A 9646-nucleotide genomic window follows, 5' to 3' on the forward strand; every position below is an offset into this window, starting at 1 on the left:
TGGCAGAGGGACAGGAGCGTGGGTTTCCTGATGTGATCCAAGTACATGTAAGGTATTGAAAAGTCTCACTGGGCCCCAGAAATATCCAGCATTACAGTTAGTCGCATTTTTAAAACGTTTCACAAAGTATGGAAAACACAAAGAAAATGCTTGAAAAGAATCTGTGTGTGTGTGTGTGTGTGTGTGTGTGTGTGTGTGTGTGAAGAGAGTTGGGTCTCAGGGGCTCGGGTGTGTTGCTCCTGCTTTCTCTAGCTCAGTGCTGCTGGTAATGGGTGTAGGCGACCCCACGCGGGCACTGAAAGGCCCCGCCATCCTGCAGGATCCCAACTTCCTAGAACAGGGCCCGCAGCACTTGTGTGCAGGCGAGGCTTGAGAGGCAGCCATTAGGCGAGTGGTTCTGGACCAAGACTGCCCAGCGGGATCACAGTGCCAGGTCTGAGAGACGCGCTCACCTGGGGCTTCTCCCACAGCCTCTACTGCACTGACCTGGGTGGGAGCCTCGGTGCTGTCCTCATGCAGTGCCCGGGTCCTACTCAGGGTCTTGCACGAGGGTTCTCGGGGCACTGAGCTCCCCCCTCCATGGGTGGCTGGGAGTGGGTCAGCACCATCCAGATCCCCACTTCCGGGGGCAGACGCTGTTTGCGGTAGAGGCCGGCACCTGCAGGAAGGAGAGGAGGAACTACAATTTTGTTCTTGGTGTAGGAACACCTGTTCCTGAATCTCTACAGTGCCAAGGCACAGGGGAGGGTGGCCTTTGTTCCCCTTCAGAATCCTTCTGCCTGTGGGTGTGCTGACACCATGAAAGGCAGCGGGACAGCTGGAGGGCATCTTGGCAGAGAGAACTGGAGACAGAAGAAAGGGCCGCATGTCAGGTCCCAGTGGCCCAGGTCAGAGGCTGCGCCCTCTTTTCTTCCTCTTGGGCCTGGCATTTTGCCGTTGCAAACATCACATCTCCCCTTCTCACATTCCTGCCTTCTGAGTGCGCTTCAAAGGATGAGTTTTCCCTTTTCTTCTGTGACCGTCAGGTGAGCTCTTTCAAATACTTCTCTCCTATATTCCAGAACCTTCTCTTCCTCCTGGCTTTTTCTCTTTCTTTTCTTTCTCTTTCTCTTTCTCTTTCTCTTTCTCTTTCTCTTTCTCTTTCTCTTTCTCTTTCTCTTTCTCTTTCTCTTTCTCTTTCCCATGAACAGTTCTCACCATGAGTTGATGACCTGTGATGTTGAAAATGGTCCCTTCATGGTGGATGACCATGGGAAAGTGGGGATACCTGACTCCTATCAGGGCTGAGGTCAGGTCCTGGATATCAGTGTAGATGATGATTGTGTAGTGTTCAGGCTCCATCTGTGTGCTCCACAGATCTGTGCAGAAGTGCACACTGGAACAAGATGGGATTCCTCACCAAGGATAACTCAGAAACTCTGTAAGGGAATCAGAAGAGACCTGCTCCCTGGGACGCTAAAGACAGACTCAATATTCTCTGTTCAAGGGTCCATTGCTGTGGCATAGTGGGTAAAGCCACTGCGTGCAGTGCCTGCATCCCATAGGGAAGCCAGTTCGAGTCCCGGCTGCTCCACTTCTGATCCAGCTCTCTGCTATGGCCTGGGAAAACCGTCGAAGATGGCCCAAGACCTTAGGCCCCTGCACCCATGTGGGAGATGTGGGAGACCTGGAAGAAGCTCCTGGCTCCTGGCTTCAGATTGGCCCAGCTCCAGCCATTCTGGCCAACGGGGAGTGAAACAGTAGATGGAAGACCTCTCTCTGTCTCTCTCTGCCTCTCCTTCTCTCTCTGTGTAACTCTTTCAAATAAATACATCTTAAAAATATATTTCGAGACTACAGAACCTGGGAGAGGTGTGTTTCAAAGCTTGTATAGAACCTACGTCTTCCACGATTCGATTCAGATTAAGCTTTACCTGCTTTTGGTCCACAGTATCACAGCAAGGGGATGTGCATCAGCACCTGCCACTGATTTGTGCTGGGACAGCTGACAGTAGCTTCAGTCACCTGGTCTAGGACTCTGCCCGCTTCCTCCAAGAGGGACATTTTTCTGCATACAATGAAAGCATATCTTGGGGTGACTAACTTAGTGATGTGTATACATCACAACCTATAGTGCGAGTTTTCCCTTTTTAGGTTCTCTTTGCTCATAGCTTGCCTTGGGGGATGAAGGCTCTCATCTTTGCTGCCTATCAGCTGCCACAGTTGGGAGGGGCTGAAACACTGTGACCTCTTGCTCGGGTTTGCATTTCACTGTGCTCTGGTCACAGGTGACCTTCTCATCCTGCTATTTCGAAAACAAGAAACAAGAACCAGGTAATCAGGGTGTGCCCAGGTGTCTTTATATTGTAAGATATAACACAGGCACAGATGATAAATGGAAGACAATGATAAATGGAAGAGAATACATCAAACTTGGAGGCAATAGCTCTGATTTTCTATCATGCGTGTTCGTCTCCACGGTGTGTTGTAAAGAACCCCAAATCATCCTCTGGAATCTGTCCTTTTCACACAGTTAAAAATGCTGAGAGAGCTTTGATGACAGGGACCAAATTGCAGGTGGCAGGAGTGAGCTCTTAGTGGGCAGCACAGTGGGATGACTGCAGGAACAACAGAGAGGGAAATGTAGGTTACCTTATTTGACCCCTGCACACTGTAAACCTGCGTTGCAGTGTTACGTTGTCTCTTAAATATATATATTTTAGTAGTAATACAATTTTCAAAAAGATTTATTTTGGAGTTATGGTTACAGGGAGAGGAAGAGACAGAGAGAAAGATCTTCCATCTGCTGGTTCACTTCCCAAAAGACCGGTCTGAAGTCAGGAGCCAGGAGCTCCCTTCAGGTCTCCCATGTGGATGCAGGGGCCCAAGCACTTGGCCATCTTCCACTGCTTTCCCAGACATATTAGCGGGGAGCTAGACTGGAGTGGAGCAGCTGAGACTCGAATAAGCTCCCATATGGGATACCAGCACCACAGGCAGAGGGTTAACCTACTATGCCCCGGCGCCGGCCCCTAATACAAATTTTACAAAATGTTTTTCTAGAAAGTATGGTGAAGGAAATACATTTGGAAAAACAATTTCCTAGTTGTATTGACAGGAAACTATTCTGCATCATTTGGATGTGAGTAAGTGCATGTTGTTTTTATGTGTGTGCTCATCAAAGGTGAAAGTTTATTGATCAGCTTTGTGGGCTGCCTTCCTAACTTGCCTCTATCATTCTTCTCAGGTATGGAACTCCTTCGAACATTCTTTCAGGGTTTGCTCTGTGCATTGGCCTGGATGTTTCTCTTCTATAAATCCTAGATCAGATAAACGCAGGCTCGGCTTTCACTGAATGCCTGCTAAGATAGGCTCATAAATGCGGATGACAGTGTTCTTGCTCTCCTCGCTGTCATCTTCCCTTGTGTGCATTAATAATGGAAATCTGGTAGGAGGGCATATACAACACGGATATCCAAACCATTGCTGCTGTGATTCCTGCTTTCCATCAGAGATTATAGATTCCATAGCATTTTTTTTTGAATTCCAAACCCACAATTTTCATGTCATTTTATCTTTTGTTAATTTTTTAAAGATTTATTTATTTGAAAAGCAGAGTTACAGAAAGAGAGAGAGAGAGAGAGAGAGAGAGAGATCTTTCATCCCCTGGTTCACTCCCCAAATGGCCACAACAGCCAGAGCTGAGCCGAAACAAAGCCAGGAGCCAGGAGCTTCTTCCAGGTTTTCCATGTGGACTGGAACTGATGCCACTGCAGGTGGTGGCTTTACCCAGGATGCCATAGCGCCGGCCCTGATTTTAAAATATTTCAAATAATACACTAAGTATAAAAGAGAGTTCAATGAGCACACCTAAGTTTAACAATTTGGCCTTGTTCTCCCATTATGCAAACATCATACAAGCACATACTATTTCTTGATAGCAAGTGTGTGTGTGTACACGTTTTCTCTCATGATTGGAAACTAAGAAGTGAAATGTGTGAATGTCATATTATTCTGAACGCTGGCTCTTACATAGCAATAAAGCATTCTTTTCAGGTGTGCTGATCTTGTCTGGGACCTCCCTCAGTCCTACTTTCTTATATTATAATGTGTGGCCCTGGACCTGAGACATCATCTTCAGAGGTGTGTTCAGTTGGGTTTGGAATAGTTCGGGGGTCTGGCCTTTCCTAACCTCAGAAAGGAGATGGAAAAAGGACACAGAGACCGACCTCAGCAGAGACAAGTTGCTCTATTGAAGCAAATATCGGAAGAGACTGTGCATCTAGAGCTGAGCTGTTATCTGGTTTCGGAGGGAATTTGCCAATCCTGGGTGGGGTGGGGAGAGGTGGAAGGCAGCTGGTGGGAGAGCAGGGGCTCTTTGAAGCCTCTGGGAACTTCCCTCTCATCTGTTTCGCAAGCTTCCCCGTGCAGCTTATCTGTTTGCCAGTTGCATTGCAAGGAGTCTGGAAAGGTCTGGTTCGGCACCAAGGGTCTCAGCTAAAGGGAAGAAATGGGGTGGGGGAGGAGGGAATGGGTCACGGTTGGGGCAAGAAGCCCTTTTATGCTTGCTGGTCAGGAGTGCAGAGACTCAGCGTCCACCCTGATCTCCTTGCATCAGCATCTGCATGTTAACAGCATCTGCATTTTGATACAACTAAACATTAAATTCCTAAAATCTGAGATGGACCCCTACAAGTCTTCGTGATCTTTCCATCCATGAAAGCAAGGAGTCTCATGTTTCCCTGAGTGCTACACACACATCACGCATCCATCTACTGGTGCCTTGGTCTACATGTTGCAGTCCATTAAACGCTAGTATCTGCCCTGGTTCTGTGGACTTTATGTCACCCCATGGCATAACCATGAGTACCCGACTGAGTCACTCAGCTACGTCAGTGCCCACACCTGCCTCTCCCACTGCATCTAGAGTCAAGAACTCTCAGCACGGCTGTTTACTCTGCTATGATGATGCTTTCAATTTCAGGGACATTTATGTTCAGAGCCACAGGTTTCTGTGGGAGACGCTGGGCTGCCTGGACCCTGCTCAGAGGGCTTTGTACAGGGATGTGGTGCTGGAGCACCACAGGACCCTGCCTTCCCTCCCTGAATTCCTATCCCCTAGCATTCCATCTGCTTACACAGTGTTTTGTGGAAGCCTCTCCCCTCATGACTGGGTCTCAAGCCTCTGTTTTGAAGAAAAATGGAGGGATTCTTGGTGTAGAAAAGCAAAATGTCTTTTAAAGATTTACTTGATCGGTGCTGGTGCTGTGGCATAGGGAATAAAGTCACCAGCTGCAGTGCCAACATCCCATATGTGTGCGGGTTTAAGTCCAGGCTGCTCCACTTCAGATCCAGCTCTCTGCTATGGCCTGGGACAGCCATAGAAGCTGGTTGAAGTCCTTGGGCCCCTGCAGCTGAGTAGGAGACCTGGAAGAAGCTCTTGGCTCCTGTCTCAGGATCAGTGCAGCTCGGGCTGTTGTGGCCATCTAGGGAGTTAACCAGCAGATGGAAGACCTCTCTCTCTGCCTCTCCTTCTCTCTCTGTGTAATTCTGACTTTCAAGTAAATAAATAAATCTTAAAAAAAGATTTACTTTATCTATTTGAAAGGCAGAGGTAGAGAGAGAGGGAGAGACAGAGGAAGAGACATGTCTTTCATGTGCTGGTTCACACCCAGACAGCTGTTAATGGCTGGGGCCGAAGCCAGGAGCCAGGAGCTTCTTCCAGGTCTCCCACGTGGTTCTAGGGGCCCAAGTACTTGATCCATTCTCTGCTGCTTTCCCAGGTGTATTAGCAGGGAACAGGATTGGAAGTGGAGCAGCTAGGCCATGAAGCAGCACCCTTATGGGATGCCAGTATGGCAGGTGGCAGCTTAACTCACTTAGCCATGATGCTGGCCCCAGAACTCAATTTCTTGAGCTGTCACCATGGGCTGCATTAATAGGAAGCTGCAGTCAGAAGCCAGAGCTAGGAGCCAGCTCCAGGGACTCGTGGGAGGCTGGCAGCTTAAATGTTAGGCCAAATGGCTGTCCCAGGCATTTTATTTTAACCTTCCCCCTTTTGGGGGCACTGAGACTCCCTCCCTCCACACTGGGGATCATTTTAGAAGGTCACTGGCATGAAGGGTCATGGCCCACATGTGAGAGTGCAGTCTCCATGCTCTGATTCCCATTTGGATGCAGTTCTGTGTGGAGCCTGGCTCTGCACGCTGGGCAGGCTTCTTAGTGCTCTGAGGGGTCTTGGCAGCAGCAGCACCCAGGGAAGAGGATCCTAGAATCTCTGGTTCCCTTCTCTCCAGTGTGGGAGACCCCCAGGGAGAGTGGAGTTTCTTTGGTTCCTAAACAGCCTTGCAGTCCCTAAGGGAGACCTGGTCACCTACCTGGAGCAAAGGTGAAGACAGAGGAGACAGAAGCCAGTCCCCAAGGCAGTGGGAGTGAGGGTGCAAAGGTCAGGAAGCCAGACCTGGGAATGTGGTTTGCCAGGCTCTGGCGTGTGAAGCCTGGTCCATTGTTCCTGCTGTTGCAGAGGGACAGCTCCTTCCCTGTGGTTATCACACTCTTCCATCACACTGGACGGCTCCTCCCTCCAGCCACCTTCCAGAAGGTTCTCAGTGAGAGGGCATGTGCCCCCCTTCACCAGAGTGGGTCTGCTCTTGCCTGCTTCAGGGGGCCTGAGGAAGTCAGTGTGCCTTTTTACAAGACCTCTTTGTAAAGAGAGTGACTGTTAATTATCTAGGGTCCGGTGCTGTGGTGTAGGGTTAAAGTCCCGGCCTGCAGTGCTGGCATGAGATATGGGCATGAGTCTGAGTCCTGCTGCTCCATTTCTAAGCCAGCTCTCTGCTATGCTCTGGGAAAGCAGTAGAAGATGGCCCCAGTACTTGGGCCCTTGTAACCCCCTGGGAGACCTGGAATAAGCTCCAGGCTCCTAGCTTCCAATCGACCCAGTTCCAGCCATTGCAGGAATTTGGGGAATGAACCAGTGATGGAAGTCTCTCTCTCTCTCTCTCTCTCTCTCTCTCTCTCTCTCTCTCTGCCTCTGTAACTCCAGCTTTCAAATAAACAAATAAATCTTTAAAAGCTATAAATCATCTAATGATGTTTCTCTGTATTCTCTGAATTCTGTTTCATTACACTTTTCTCATCAGAGCTGCTTTTGAATGGGAATGCATTTTCTCAGGCCAGTGACTCCCCTGCCTGGTCTTCACAGGTGCTCTGTCACAGTGAAGAACTGGAGCCATCTAGAGGAATTCTTTTTTAACTGTACATGGGAGCTTATGCCTGATTTTGTGAATCAACATTTATGTCGTACTTTGAAATCCTCTCTTTGTGGGAGTTTTGTTGTTGTCAGGGTAGATTCCCTTCCATCAGTAAGTTATTTGTATGGATTTCAAAAGATTTTTTTTTATTTATTGAAAGACAAGTTACAGAGAGAGGCAGAAACAGAGAGAGAGGTATTCTATCCATTAGTTCACTCCCCAGAAGACACAATTGCCAGAGCTGGGCCGATATGTAGCCAGGAGCTAGGAGCTTCTTCTGGGTCTCCCACACAGGTGCAGGGTCTCAAGGACTTGGGCCATCTTCTACTGCTTTCCCAGTCTATAGCAGAGAGCTGAATTGGAAGAGGAGCAGCCAGGACTAGAGCTGGCTCCCATATGGGATGCCGGTGCTTCAGGCCAGGGCTTTAACCCACTGCACCACAGAGCTGGCCTGTGGATTTTTACTTGTAAGTTAAGATTTTGATGATAGTTTTAACTTTCAGACAATGTGAGGTGAGATCAAAATACAACTCAGCCATGTGTCTATAGTCAATAAAATCACGTTTGTCTGCCTGTATACATATTGCTCTATTTTGTCATTAGTTGTGTATTTATTTTCCTTTTTTTAAGACATTTATTTTTTTGAAAGGCAAGGTTTCAGAGAGGCAGAGGTGGAGAGAGAAAAAGAGAGAGAGAGAGAGACTGAGACAGGTTCTCCACCCACTGGTTCACTCCCCAAATGGCCACAATGGCCAGAGCTTGTTGATCTGAAGCCAGGAACCAGGAACTTCCTGTGGGTCTCCCACCAAGGTGCAGGGCCCCAAGTACTTGGGCCATCCTCCACTGCCCTCCCAGGCCACAACAGCGAGCTGGATAGCAAGTGGAGCAGCTGGGACTTGAACCGGCGCTCACATGGGATGCCGGCACTGCAGGCGGCGGCTCCACCTGCTATGGCACAGTGCCTGCCCCTGTGTATTTATTTTCTTGGTTGCTGTGCAGTCCTGTTCAGGTGAACACTCTTGCAAATTTCTTTAGTGTTTCATGGATACAGTGAGAGAGAGCCTCATGTGACTTGCAGGTTTTCTTTCAATAGTGTATAATTTTATCCCTCCCCTGGATAAGGTATTTAAATTTTGCATGGATAAAATACATAACCAAAGGTATACACTTAAATAATTTTAACTGTAGTGTTCAGCCATAGAAAGTGGCAGGCAAAGCTGTGTGTCACGGGTGGGATCTCCAGACAATTTATTGCTGTCTTAAGAATCTGCTTCAGGAGCCTGTGCTGCTGTGTAATGGTGAAGCCGCCATCTGCAGTGCCAGCATGCCACATGACACCTATTCGAGTCCTGGCTGTGAGTCCTGAATCCACTTGCTCCAAGACCCCTCCCCCCTTCTTTCCTGGTGACAGGAAATCCAAAGCACACAGTGTGTCCCAGCTGCTAATCAGGGAGACATCCTGTTCCTCCAGGTCCCTCTCACTGCCCCAGCTTTGAATCAGGCAGCCCCGGGGACACCCTGTGTCAGGGACTCCCTGTCTCATGGTACCTGGTATCCCCTCCATCTGCTCTAGGCTGCATCCCTCATCTCTGTTCGGCCACTCCAACTCATCTCCCACCCATCTCCCTCCTCCCTTGACACAGTTCCCTATAAAGCCCCAGCCTTACACATGAGCCCCGAGCTCCTCCCCCTCTGAGGCTGCTCCCGGCAGTTCTTCACCCTAATAAAACTCTTTCTTTGCTCAGTGTGGTCTTGGTTTTCATTCTTGGTTGTGGTTCAAAACCCTGACGCCAGCTGCTCCACTTGCAATCCAGCTCTCTGCCATGGCCTGGGAAAACAGAGGAAGATGGCCTAAGTCCTTGGGCCTCTGCACCTGTGTGGGAGACCTGGACCAAGTTCCTGGCTCCTTGCTTTGGCCATTGCAGCCAACTGGGGAGTGACCCAATGGATGGAAGGCCTCTCTCTGCCCCTCTTCTCTCTGTGTAACTCTGACTTTCAAATAAATAAATAAATTTTTTTTTTGACAGGCAGAGTTAGACAGTGAGAGAGAGAGACAGAGAGAAAGGTCTTCCTTCCATTGATTCACCCCAGAAATGGCCACCACGGCCAGCATGCTGTGCTTATCCGAAGCCAGGAGCCAGGTGCTTCCTCCTGGTCTCCCAAGCCTGTGCAGGGCCCAAGCACTTGGGCCATCCTCCACTGCCTTCCCGGGCCACAGCAGAAGCTGGACTGGAAGAGGAACAACCAGGGCAGAATCCAGCACCGCAACTGGGCATAGAACCTGTGGTGCCGGTGCCACAGGTGGAGGATTATCCTAGTGATGATCTGCATCGCTGGCCAATAAATAAATTCTTAAAATAAAAAAAGCAAGAAACTGCTTGAAATCTAAAAGTGCTGTTCTCACAGGAGTTAAG

Source organism: Oryctolagus cuniculus, chromosome 18 (genome assembly GCF_051225735.1).
Source record: "Oryctolagus cuniculus isolate XC-2025 breed Fujian yellow rabbit chromosome 18, ASM5122573v1, whole genome shotgun sequence".
In the NCBI taxonomy this organism is placed as follows: domain Eukaryota; kingdom Metazoa; phylum Chordata; class Mammalia; order Lagomorpha; family Leporidae; genus Oryctolagus; species Oryctolagus cuniculus.